We start from the raw sequence: 13,375 nt of genomic DNA, 5'->3' as shown, positions 1-13,375 counted from the left end.
TGGGGATGGGGGAGGGAGCTCACGACCTAAAGTTGTTGAATTCAATATTCAGTCCAGAAGGCTGTAAAGTCCCTAGTCGGAAGATGAGGTGTTGTTCCTCCAGTTTGTGTTGGGCTTCACTGGAACAATGCAGCAAGCCAAGGACAGACATGTGGGCAAGAGAGCAGGGTGGAGTGTTAAAATGGCAAGCGACAGGGAGGTTTGGGTCATTCTTGCGGACAGACCGCAGGTGTTCTGCAAAGCGGTCGCCCAGTTTACGTTTGGTCTCTCCAATGTAGAGGAGACCACATTGGGAGCAACGAATGCAGCAGACTAAGTTGGGGGGAAATGCAAGTGAAATGCTGCTTCACTTGAAAGGAGTGTTTGGGTCCTTGGACGGTGAGGAGAGAGGAAGTGAAGGGGCAGGTGTTGCATCTTTTGCGTGGGCATGGGGTTGTGCCATAGGAGGGGGTTGAGGAGTAGGGGGTGATGGAGGAGTGGACCAGGGTGTCCCAGAGGGAGCGATCCCTACGGAATGCCGATAAGGGGGGTGAAGGGAAGATGTGTTTGGTGGTGGCATCATGCTGGAGTTGGCGGAAATGGCGGAGGGTGATCCTTTGAATGCGGAGGCTGGTGGGGTGATAAGTGAGGACAAGGGGGACCCTATCATGTTTCTGGGAGGGAGGAGAAGGAGTGAGGGCGGATGCGCGGGAGATGGGCCGGACACGGTTGAGGGCCCTGTCAACGACCGTGGGTGGAAAACCTCGGTTAAGGAAGAAGGAGGACATGTCAGAGGAACTGTTTTTGAATGTAGCATCATCGGAACAGATGCGACGGAGGCGAAGGAACTGAGAGAATGGGATGGAGTCCTTACAGGAAGTGGGGTGTGAGGAGCTGTAGTCGAGATAGCTGTGGGAGTTGGTGGGTTTGTAATGGATATTGGTGGACAGTCTATCACCAGAGATTGAGACAGAGAGGTCAAGGAAGGGAAGGGAAGTGTCAGAGATGGACCACGTGAAAATGATGGAGGGGTGGAGATTGGAAGCAAAATTAATAAATTTTTCCAAGTCCTGACGAGAGCATGAAGCGGCACCGAAATAATCATCGATGTACCGGAGAAAGAGTTGTGGAAGGGGGCCGGAGTAGGACTGCAACAAGGAATGTTCCACATACCCCATAAAGAGACAGGCATAGCTGGGGCCCATGCGGGTACCCATAGCCACACCTTTTATTTGGAGGAAGTGAGAGGAGTTGAAGGAGAAATTGTTCAGCGTGAGAACAAGTTCAGCCAGACGGAGGAGAGTAGTGGTGGATGGGGATTGTTCGGGCCTCTGTTCGAGGAAGAAGCTAAGGGCCCTCAGACCATCCTGGTGGGGGATGGAGGTGTAGAGGGATTGGACGTCCATGGTGAAGAGGAAGCGGTAGGGGCCAGGGAACTGGAAATTGTTGATGTGCCGTAAGGTGTCAGAGGAATCACGGATGTAGGTGGGAAGGGACTGGACAAGGGGAGAGAGAAGGGAGTCAAGATAACGAGAAATGAGTTCTGTGGGGCAGGAGCAAGCTGAGACGATCGGTCAACCGGGGCAGTTCTGTTTGTGGATTTTGGGTAGGAGATAGAAGCGGGCCGTCCGAGGTTGGGCGACTATCAGGTTGGAAGCTGTGGGAGGGAGATCCCCAGAGGAGATGAGGTCAGTGACAGTCCTGGAAACAGTGGCTTGATGTTCAGTGGTGGGGTCATGGTCCAGGGAGAGGTAGGAGGAAGTGTCTGCGAGTTGACGCTCAGCCTCCGCGAGGTAGAGGTCAGTGCGCCAGACAACAACAGCACCACCCTTGTCAGCGGGTTTGATGACAATGTCAGGGTTGGACCTGAGAGAATGGAGTGCAGTAAGTTCAGAGAGAGACAGGTTAGAATGGGTGAGAGGAGCAGAGAAATTGAGACTGATCACTGAGTTGTGATCCTCCAGCTGCAGTTGATGTTTGTCTACATGTGTGTCCCTAGGAACAGCCTGTAGAGCACTGAGTCCTGTGTCACAGCACTGCTCGGGATGAACCTCGATAAAAACCACTGCATCTCTCTCCAGACCTTCTTTGCAAAGGCACACTCCACCAGGAGGTGAACAATGGTCTTCACCACCACCACCACCCCCCCCCCCCCCCCCAACAAAGCTACCTCGAGGGCAAGGAGTAGAGAGGGTGAGGATCTGATGGGGAGGCATCTTGGTGCTTGTTGGAAAGTTCTGGCGATGAGGCGTTCTGCCAGATGACTTTGACAGTTTGCTTGGGGAACCATCCAATAGGATTCATCATCTCCCTTTCCCGCAGGGCCTCTGAAACATTATGTGCCAACCACTGCCTGATGGACTTGTGGTCAAAGGTGTTTCTCTGCATAAATTTTTCCACAAGGGACAGGTGGTACAGCACGGTCCAACTACTTGCAGCGTTCCATGGCAGTGTGGCCAGACCCATCCTTCACAACACTGGGGACAGGTAGAAACTCAGCACGTAGTGACACTTGGTGTTTGTGTACCGAGGGTCTACGCACAGCTTGATGCAGTTGCACACACAGGTGGCCATCAGTATGAGGGCAATGTTGGGCACGTTTTATCCCCCTTATCTAGAGACTTGTACATTGCGTCCAAACAGACATGATCCATTTTCGACCTACAGATAAAGCGAAAGATGTCTCGGGTGATCACCATCACGCATGAGTCTGGAATGGGCTAGACCTGCGCCACATACAGCAACTGCGAGAGTGTCTCACACCTGATGACCAGGTTCTTACCTGCAATGGAGAGGGAGCGTCACTCCCACATGCCCACTTTTCTTTCCACCATAGACACTCACTCTTTCCAGTAGCTAATACATGCCCTGGTCCCTCTGAACCATATCCCCAGCACTTTCAGGCCATCTGACCTGACGGTGAAGGGGACAAAGGATCAGTCAGTCCAGTTCCCAAAGAACATGGCCTCACTCTTCCCATGATTTACCTTGGCTCCCCAGGCCAGTTCAAACTGGTCGCAGATGTTTATCAGTCTGCGCAGGGAAAGCGGATCCGAGCAGAAGACGGTGACATCGTCCATGTACAGGGAGGCTTTGGTCTGAGTGCCTCCACTGCCTGGGATCGTCACTCCTCTTATGCCCGGATCCTTCCTGATGGACTCAGCAAACTGTTCTATGCAACACACAAACAGAACAGGGGAGAGAGGGCAGCCCTGCCTGATTCCAAATTTAATTGGAAAGCTTTCTGATTACCACCCATTGATTGAGACGGCGCTACTGATGTTAGTGTAGAGCAGTTGGATCCAGTTGTGGATTCCCTCCCCAAACCCCTTTTTGGAGAGCACATCCACCATGTAGGTTTGAGATATTCTGTCAAAGGCCTTCTCCTGATCCAGGTTGATGAGGCAGGTATCCACACCCCTGTCCTGCACATAGGTAATTGTATCCCTGAGCAGCGCAAGTCTGTCAGAGATCTTCCTACCGGGCACAGCGCAGGTCTAGTCAGGGTGGATCACCAACTCCAGAGTGACTTGACCGGATTGGCAATGACCTTGGACAGAATCTTATAGTCCACATTCAACAGTGAGATGAGTCACCAATTTCTAATTTCCTCCCTTTCCCCCTTGTGCTTGTAGATGAGGGTGATGATGCCTTTCCTCATGGATTCTGACAAGCTACTGGCCAGGAACATACTCTCGTACACTTCTAGCTTGTCTGGGCTGATCCAGTCCCACAGAGCTGAATACAACTCAGCCGGTAAGCCATTGCTTCCGGGAGTCTTACACTTCTCGAAGGACTCAAGGGCATCAGGCGATAGCGGTTTTTCCAGGCTCTCCCACTTGGAGCACCATTCAAAAATTGGTGGTTGGGGTAAGGTTGACGAGGAGGTTTTTGGAGTCGTAAAGATGTTCTTTATCGTAAAACCTAAATACAGCTCTGAAGAAGGGTCATAGAGACTCGAAACATTAACTCTGTCTGTCTCCCCACAGGTGCTGCTAGGCTTGCTGAGATTTTCCAGCATTTTCTGTTGTTTCTGATGTAGTTTGTTGTCTCCAGGAGAGGCTATTAGAGCCATGGGGAGGATCTGAGGAGATCATTAAAAGCTCCATTATTGGGGTTTATGTGGGGGTTATTGGTGTTCAGGATAATGTTAGTGGGGAAACAGGGGTGGTTATTGGGGATCTGGATAATGTTAGTGGGGGGATGTTATTGGGATTCAAGTTAATGTTGGTGGGGAAACAGGGGTGGTTATTGGGGTTCCAGATAATGTTAGGGGGACGGGGGGTGTTATTGGGGTTCAAAATGATGTTAGTCGGCACGGGTGTTAATTGAGGTTCCAGATAATTTTATTGGGGATGGGGGTTATTGGGATTTAGGATAATGCTTGTGGGGACGGGGATTATTGGGCTTCAGCATAATGTTATTGGGCGCACCGGGGTATTATTGGGGTTCAGGATAATGTTACTGGGGGCACCGGGTGACTATTGGAGTTCAGCATAATGTTGGTGGGAACACGGCAGGGGGTTTATCGGAGGTCACGGTGTGGTCCTGGCGGTGATGGGGTCTGTGGCAGGCTCGCTCGAACTCACTGAAGGAATGCTGCCTGCAGTATGGATATTCCCCATTTGGTGGCGCCACTCCCTCACCTCTCAGGCTGACTCCTCATTTTGCTTTCTCCAAAACTCAGGCATCCTCACGGCAAAACAGTCCTGGCCTGGTCCAAGGCATTCTCAACGCTTCACTCAGTTTGTCTCCTTCAATTTTTTTTTAAAAAGCGAAGTTTTTTTCTCCCTTCCTTTCTGGTCCACCCCTCTGTGCCGCCCAAATTTCTCTTTGGATTGCTGGGTGGCCCCTGGGGTTAACCCCCACTGGTTTTGAGGTTAGGTTGGAGAAGCTAGGCTTGTTCTCCCTGGAGCGAAGGTGGTGGGTCTAATAGAGGTGGACAAGATTATGACAGGTTTAGATAAGGTAGGCAAAGGAAGGCCGCTGCCATTAGCTCCCATATACAAGGAATAGTGTCTGTAAGTGTGGCGGGAAGCAGAGACAGAGATTCCGTTTGACTGAGTTTCTGACAGGCCACTCGCTTCGTTCCCCTGTAGACTAGTGAGGACGGAGGTGATGTGTAACAGGGACTTGGCAAGAGATGGGATATCAGCGATAGAGTTACAGATGAACTCAAGTTTATGTTGGGCGGTGGGCGGCTTACTGGCGATGGGAACATTGGAATAGTCAGGACTGGAGTCAGAGTCATGGCTGAATGTGTCAGTCGGGCTGAAGTCTGTGCAAAGCTCGACAATGTTACAGGAATGGAGTTTTTGTGATCATGGGGTCCGCAGTTCATTTCCGGGTTGGAGCATTATCGAAATGTGTGAAAGACAGCGCACTGATTAACTAGTCTAACATAGTCCAAATTAATAATGTTGTCTTATCTCTTCGTTCATTATCTCCCAGTGAACCAGTGTCAAACTTGTACAGAATCCAAAAGTGCTGTATCCTCAAGAACATTTCCCTTGCGTGAAAACAGGTTTTATACCTTTTATCGTAAACAAAAGTCTTCACTTGGAAGCATATACTTACACAAAGCCGTGTGGCAGGTCAGAATATTGGAAAGAATATAAAGAACAACAAAGAATGACAAAAAGATTAATAAGGAGAGAAAATTAGAGTATGAGGGAAAGCTAGCTAGTAATATAAAGACAGGTAGTTAGAATTTCTATAGATATTTAAATAAAAGAGTTAACAAAGCGAGTGTTGGTCCTATAGAGAATGAGTCTGGGGAATTGATCATGGAAAGTAGGGAGATGGTGGTGAATTAAACAGGTGTTTTGCTTCAGTCTTCATTATACAGGAAACAAGTAACATCCTGGAACTAGCTGTAAATCAGGAAATGGGAGGAAGGGAGGAACTTGGGAAAATTACCATCACCAGGCAAGTGGTTTTGAGCAGATTGTTGGGGCTGTGGCTGGCAAATCCCCAGGTCCAGATGGTCTTCAACCTAAGGCCTTGAAAGGAGTGGCTAGTGAGATAGTTGATGCATTGGTTTTACTTTTCCAAAATTCCCTAAATTCGCGGAAGATTCCAGTAGATTGGAAAATAGTAAATGTAACTCCTTTATTCAAAAAGGGAGGGTGACAGAAAGCAGGAAACTATAGGCCAGTCAGCCTAGTATCTGTCCCGGGTTAAATGTTAGAAGCTATTACTAAATATGTTCTAGCAGAGCACTTAGAAAAATTCAAGGCAATCAGACAGGGTCAGCATGGTTTTGTAAAAGAGAAATCATGTTTAACCAATTTACTGGAGGTTTTTTGAAGGAGTCACATGTGCCATGGAAAAAGGGTGGATGTACTGTACTTGGATTCTCAGGAGGCATTCCATAAATTGTCACATTGAAGGATATTGCAGAAAATAAAAGTTCATGGTGCAGAGGGTAACAGACTGGCAAGAATAGAAGATTGGCCAGCTAACAGGAAACAGAGAGTTGGCATAAATGGGCCTTTTTCTGGCTGGCAGGATGTGACGAGTGTATGCCTTAGGGATTAGAGCTGGGTCCTCAATTTATTTAAATGACTTGGATGAAGGGACCGAAGGAATAATTGGAAAATTTGCTGATGACACAAAGCTAGGTAGGAAAGTAAATTGTGAAGAAGATGAAATGAAACTACAAAGTGACATGGATAGGTTAAGTGGGCAAAGATCTGGCAGATGGAGAATGATGTGGGCAAATGTGAAATTATTCATTTTGGCAGGAAGAATAAAAAAGCTTATTATCTAAATGGTGAGAGATTGCAGAGCTCTGAGATTCAGAGGAATCTGGGTGTCCTCATGTGTGAATCACAAAAGGTTAGAATGCAGGTCCAGCAGATAATTAGGAAAGCTCATAGAATGTTATCAATTATTGTGAGGGGAAATGATTGCAAAAGTAGGGAGGTTATGTTTCAGTTGTACAGAGCGTTGCATAGACCATATCTGGAGTACTGTGCACAGTACTGGTCTCCTTATTTAATGAATGTTGGAAAAGCATTAGAAGCATTTCAGAGAAGATTTACTAAACTAATGTCAGGAATGGGAAGGCTGTCTTATGAGGAAAGGTTGCACAGATTAGGCTTGTATCCACTGGAATTTAGAAGAGTAAGAGGTAAATTAATTGAAACCTTTAAGGTCCTGTGAGGTCTTGACAGGGTTGATGTGGAAAGGATAAAAATAAGGGGTCACCCATTTAAGACAGATGAGAATTTTTTTTTCTCTCAGAGGGTTGAGTGTCTTTGGAAATCTCTGTCTCAAAAGGCAGTGGAAGCAGAGCCTTTGAGTATTTTTAAGGCAGAGGTAGATAGATTCTTGATTAAATAAGGAGGTGAAAGGTTATCGGGGGTAGGCAGGAATATGGGGTTGAGGTTACAATCAGATCAGCCATGATATTGAATGGCGGAGCATGCTCGAGGGGCTGAGTGGCCTACCCCTGCTCCTAATTCGTATGTATGTTCTAAGAAAATTTAAGTGAACAAAAGCATGAACAATTGTGGAAGATTGGTGATGCATTTCCTTGGGGCTTGTCCCCCAGAAAATAATTCGTAATTTTAATCCCTTTTTTGCTTCAGAATGATCAGATTTAATGTTTTTTTAGAAATGGGAGAGATAAAGTGACATTTCTATGATCAACAAATACCACTTAACCAAACTTAGCTCACCAGTTATTCCCAAGTATCCTATCTTCTCTGGACCCAGTTCACACAGACGCTGAACCCCATCTGACTCATCAGCCTTTCACAATGACACCAAATCTCTTTCTTACCTAAATCTCTGCACAGGTCCACATTAAGAGGAACCATGTCAGGTCATTTTGAGCTAGTAACCCAAGACAATTATCAAAATGATGCTGGATTATAACCAGCATTGTGATGTGAAGCTGGGAGCTGGGTTTGACTGGCAAACCAGCTTTCCAGGGGTCCTTAGAGAGAGAGGAGACTGGGCAGTAAAGGTGCTCAGGTCTAAGAGGCTCCAGGCCAGGGTGCTCACCAAATGCACCATACATCTTTTCTGCAATTTAAAATGCCACTGATGATCTGCAATGTTTACTTGCTGAGGATCACAATCACCTTGCTCAACAAATACCAAATATTAAATATCATGACTTGACCATTTTTACTCATTAATTCAACCAGATCAGTGTTCAATGTTTTGGGTTTGAATTACTTGGGTGGGGGTGGGGTGATGGTGGTGGTGGTGATGGAATTATCTATACAGTCAGACTTTCTTTAAAATTGGAGAGTGCTACTTGGAAGAAATGCGTCTCAGTTTCAGAATGGATGGCGGGACAATGATGTGACAAAAATGAAGCATCCTGGGCAAAGGCAAAGGATGTCAAACGCTAGGCCCGTGTTCCCGTGGGGTAGATTTATTCAGGGCTACTGACTGTCCCTCAGAGGCGGACTGACTGTGAGGAAATTTCTGCCAGTGTCTCTCGAAACGTTGAATGCCTGCATCTGAAGGTTGCCTCCTCCCGGGCTCTGAACCCATCCACTGATCCTTCCATCACAGGCTCATCATTGACTACTATGTCTGGCCGCATGTAACCGAACCCTCCCCAATTGTTTCAGCGATCAACACGTGCCTCTGCTCTGGTGATACACCCCCAGGAAAATGCTAACAGCGGCTGAGGAGAGTGCACCAACAGGTGTTAAGGGTGTTAAGGACAGACTGACTGTCCTTGGTTGTGCCAATGCAGCCGGCAGAAGCAAATGTAAATTGTCTGTAATTGGGAAGAGCAAATGCCTCAGATACTTCAAGAGTGTTCGGATATTACCTGTTCACTATTCTGCCAATGAGGATAACCAGGGACATGTTTTCTGATTGGTTTCACAACCACTTTATACCAGAGGCACGTTGGGTAGCTGTGAAATCATGTTGCTCCTGGACAATGGTTAAGCACATCCTCCTGCTGAACTCTTGGTGAAGAACAATATTTTCGCTGTTTACTTTTCTCCCAAAGTAACGTCATAAACATCAGTAAACGGACCAAGGCAATATTCGGATCATGAAATGTAAATATAAAGACTCCTTCTTGAATAGTATATTTGGTGCTATGACATAGGCCTGGGGGGTGGAAGGCTTCCAAAAGGAGTTTAAAGTTTTTTTTTTAAAATTCATTCACATGATATGGGTGTTGTTGATCAGACCAGCATTTATTGACCTTGTTCAGGGTCACATGTAGTCCAGGTGAGGACAGCAGATTTGTTTCCCTAAAGGACACGTGTGAACCAGATGGGGTTTTACAACAATCCGCAATGGTTTCATGGTTATTGTTAAATGTTAAATTCCACATTTTGATTGAATTCAAATTTCACGATCTGCCTTGGTGGGATTATGAATCTGCGGCCCCAGAGCATTGCCCTAGATCACTAGAGTATTAGTCCAGTGACAATACCACAATGCCACCAGCTCCCCCTGACACCATCTATGCATCTGCTACTGTGTGGTGCCTTGTTGATAAAGACACCGACCAACGCTGGTACAAACTTTGGACTGCACCAGTGTTCATCGAAACGATAATATTGACAAAGAACTTTGAAGATTTTCATGTGAACAAGGGAAAACAATCTGGTAAACTAGCTCCTTGATTGCTCAAGATGCATATGAATGGAATGTGTGAATATATTGGAGGCTGTGGATATTGAGGAAGTGTTTAACACCGTTAACAATGCTCCCAATGGCATTCTTCGACTGACAGGGAGATTGCAGGAATGGTGTTACATCAAGATCTACTTGATAAATACAGTATTGATGAGTGAACCCAGGAGAGAAATTGCCTATAGAGGATATTATTAAGATGTGTGACAGGTTGATAGATGCATTCGAACAACGTGCAATTATAAGTGAGAAAGAAATAACGTCAATCAAAAGGCAAACTTACGAAAGAAAAGCCAATGTTGATGAGGCAAATGAAGCTGGGGGAAATATTCAAGAATGCCTCCCAGGAGAGAACATCGACACTCTGAACCCTCTCGTACAAGCAGAATTGCAGACGGTGCCATGGGCGGGTACAATAACAGGTAGCCTGCATTTAATATTCAGTTATGCATCTTACTTTTCTAGCCATTTTATTCAATTTAGGCTTGGACTATTGTAATGTAAGTAGGCCCAGTCCTATATGTAGTATCCCGAAAATCGAAATGATCTGAAATCCGAAACGCGATTGGCCCCGAGGATTTCGGATAACAGATACTCAACCTGTAGGATATTGAGTAATGAAATTCTAGCTATGCTAGAGAGGAATGATTCAAAATACCACACAGTTGAAAATAAAATGCCCATTTGCCCACCGGCAGTCATATTTTCACTTAAAAAGCATAGTTTTACTGATTTTTGAGGACTCAAAAAGTTAATATGTAGGAAAACGACATAATAATTGATTTAGAGATGATGTGGTCAACATATTTTCTTGGAGCTCTGCACCTGAAAAATTGGCACCACACCCCTGAAGCAGAAAGCATTAGGTCTTGACGTTTCGGGTCCTCATGACCCTTCGACAGAAGGGTCATGAGGACTCGAAACGTCAATTCTTTTCTTCTCCGCCGATGCTGCCAGACCTGCTGAGTTTTTCCAGGTAATTCTGTTTTTGTTTTGGATTTCCAGCATCTGCAGTTTTTTGGTTTTATTTTTGTTTTTAGCATTAGGTCTTTATGGGTCACATGTAATAATCGTGAAGGCGGCCAGTTGTGATTGTAAAACAGAGCAGGAATGGAGGAATTTAACAAGACAGGTATATAGTTCACCAGAAAGTTAGGTGGCTCAGTCCTAGGTCTATTCTGACTTTGTACCCTTTCTGGTAGGATTGAACTATCTCAAATTTACAGATGTTCCAGGTTGATAGCATACAAATGATTAAATTATGCAAAAATGTGATGGGATAGACAGCAGCAGGTTATTTCCAGTGAGTGGTCAACACAAAGGGCCATAGGTACAAAATGAAATGTATGAGATTTGGAACAGTAATCAAGAGAAACTTCTCTACGCAGAACAGCGAGGCTGTGGAATTCACTTCCGGGGTTAGTGGTTGGAACAAAATGTTCCATCGTGACAAGGGGTTTACACAATTCAGGCCTCAGCCCAATCATTTTGCTCCAAGTTTTGATGCATTGATTCAAGCTAAGAGATGTCAGAGATGAATCTCAGTGCTGGTGTGAGCTAATTATGGATGTCATATGTCTCAGCGATTAGCTGTTGGAATCAAACAGCTTGTTCCTTTGGTTGTTCATAATAGGCAGAGTAAGCAACCAGCCCACACTTGCAAAGTTGTCCGATGTGATTCCGTGATTGGGCAGCACTTACTAAACAATCCTGATTGTGCTAATAGCTACACTAACAACCAAGTTACGATAACAATCGAGCTCATAATGTGGCTCATTCATGCTTGTTAAAAGCAACACATTTTCATATATAGAGATCCGTTCCCTACAACCAAAAGGAATAAGTTCAAGCTTTGCGCTTTTATGAATTACCCGGCAGCTTGGGGAGCTTATAGTTCCCTGTTGCTTCTCAAAGGCAATGGGAAGAACTGTCCCAGATTTGCACCAAGTGCAGTAGCAGGAAGGAAAAATGATGTTTTGCCAGCCAGCCACAATGGTGGCTTCTTATCTCATATCATCCCAAACCTGCCGCCTTTAAGTATGCATTCCCGGGAAACACGCCATTTCGATGGTGGGCAGGTTCTGATTTGCCTGCCATGCCATCATCTTGCCACTTCATCATGCCAGGTGCCACATTCAAATTACAGCCACACGCACATCTCTCAGTGCTTCCAGCTCAGGACAGCTACAAGTAAGACCTGGCCCTTAAAGGCAAGAAGACTGCAGCCCCCAGGTTTAGTGATGTGTCTCTCAAGCGCCTTTTGGACACCGTGGGGGCTCGCCATGATGTACTCTACCTCCGCTCCGGCCACAGCAAGGGCAGCAACATTACCACCCTGGCTTGGTGGATGATGGCTCTGGTGATCAGAGTCAATGCTGCACAGAGGAGGTTGGCCATCCAATGCAGATAAAGGATGAATGCTCTCACCCGTACTGCCAGGTTATGGCAACCATCTCATCACACAAAACTCACACACTCAAGCCCATCATACATGCACTGGTATCTCACTCACTGCCAGCTTAAGGGATACCACCAACTCGCCCTTTCACACACACCCTCACATCTCCATCTGGCCTTATCTGCTCTGGAGACTGCCTCCTCAGCCCTCACCATCTTGACTCACTTGCACAGATCAACTGGTGCCCCACACAAACCCTGGTATACCCTCCACTTCCCCAGTACAGGTCTCACTCTGCAGCCTCTTCCCCTGTGGTATAGTTGTTGTGATTGTTTGTCTGAAATTTGGCATCCTTGAGTTTGTCCTGAGGAGTAAGATGAAAGACTTCAGTAATATTCAAGATGCCAATTATTGCAGAGCAGTAACAGTAGTAATTTAAATCTAAGTGTAAATAAATACCGATATAGTTTAACTTTCATTTCTATTTTAATAACTTTTGCCAAGATATTGGATCAGGCCAACCAAAGAAAGTGAGTTTGACATCCTAGTTTAAGATTAAGTTTTTTATTTGGTTGTTTAAATCTGTTAGTATACAACTTCATTTTCATTTATCATATACCAGTTCATTCAGTGCAATGTTGTGCTAATTGTTTAGTTCTGAAAGCTTAATTCAGGGAAGAGGCATTTACTGACCTATCAGCCTCCTATCTCCAATCAATAAAGTGATGGAAGAAATAAAAACGGCTCATTTATGAAATGTATTTCGCAGCTTCAGTGCTTCCAAAGTGCTTGACAGCCAATGAAATGCTTTTGAAATGTAGTCACTGTTGTGATGCAAGAAGCGCAGTTGACCTTGGGCAGGACTTTCCCGTCGGTGAGCGGGCAGAACTCCCGACGTCACCGCGCCCCATTTAAATTTTCAGGTAGGCGGGGGCTCAGCAAAATCAGCTGCGCGTCCACCGACCTGTCAATGGCCAATTGAGGCCATTGACACAGCAATTAAACTAATTAATGGACCTGCCCGACCAACCTTAAGGCTGGCGAGCAGGCCAGAAGCCCCGGCGGGAACTAGAAAAAACATGAAATCTCATCCACGGGCGGGATAAGGTTGCATGTAGGTTTTAAAACATTTTATTAAAGTTTTTTTAAAAATTATGGATATGTCCCAAGTCATGTGACATTGTCACATGAGGGTACACGTCAGGATTTTTTTTCTATTTTTAATGTCGGGGAATGGGGTGTAAGGAGGTCAGAGAATTAGGGGTAAAAAGGTCAGGGGATGGGCGTGAGGAGGAGGTCGGATGGGGGTGAGGAGGAGGGGGGATGGGGGTGAGGAGGAGGGAGATGGGGGTGAGGAGGAGAGGGGATGGTGGT

General features: G+C 45.9%; 1 protein-coding gene across 1 annotated transcript in view; it reads left to right on the top strand.

The window, feature by feature from the left end:
• LOC121291391 (zinc-binding protein A33-like) overlaps positions 1–13,375 on the top strand; it is a 95,649-nt gene that overhangs the window by 41,691 nt on the left and 40,583 nt on the right. The window lies entirely within an intron of this gene.

This window comes from Carcharodon carcharias, chromosome 19, assembly GCF_017639515.1.
Source record: "Carcharodon carcharias isolate sCarCar2 chromosome 19, sCarCar2.pri, whole genome shotgun sequence".
In the NCBI taxonomy this organism is placed as follows: domain Eukaryota; kingdom Metazoa; phylum Chordata; class Chondrichthyes; order Lamniformes; family Lamnidae; genus Carcharodon; species Carcharodon carcharias.
Note: the sequence above shows the minus strand (reverse complement) of the source record. Positions and strands in the feature narration are given on the sequence as shown.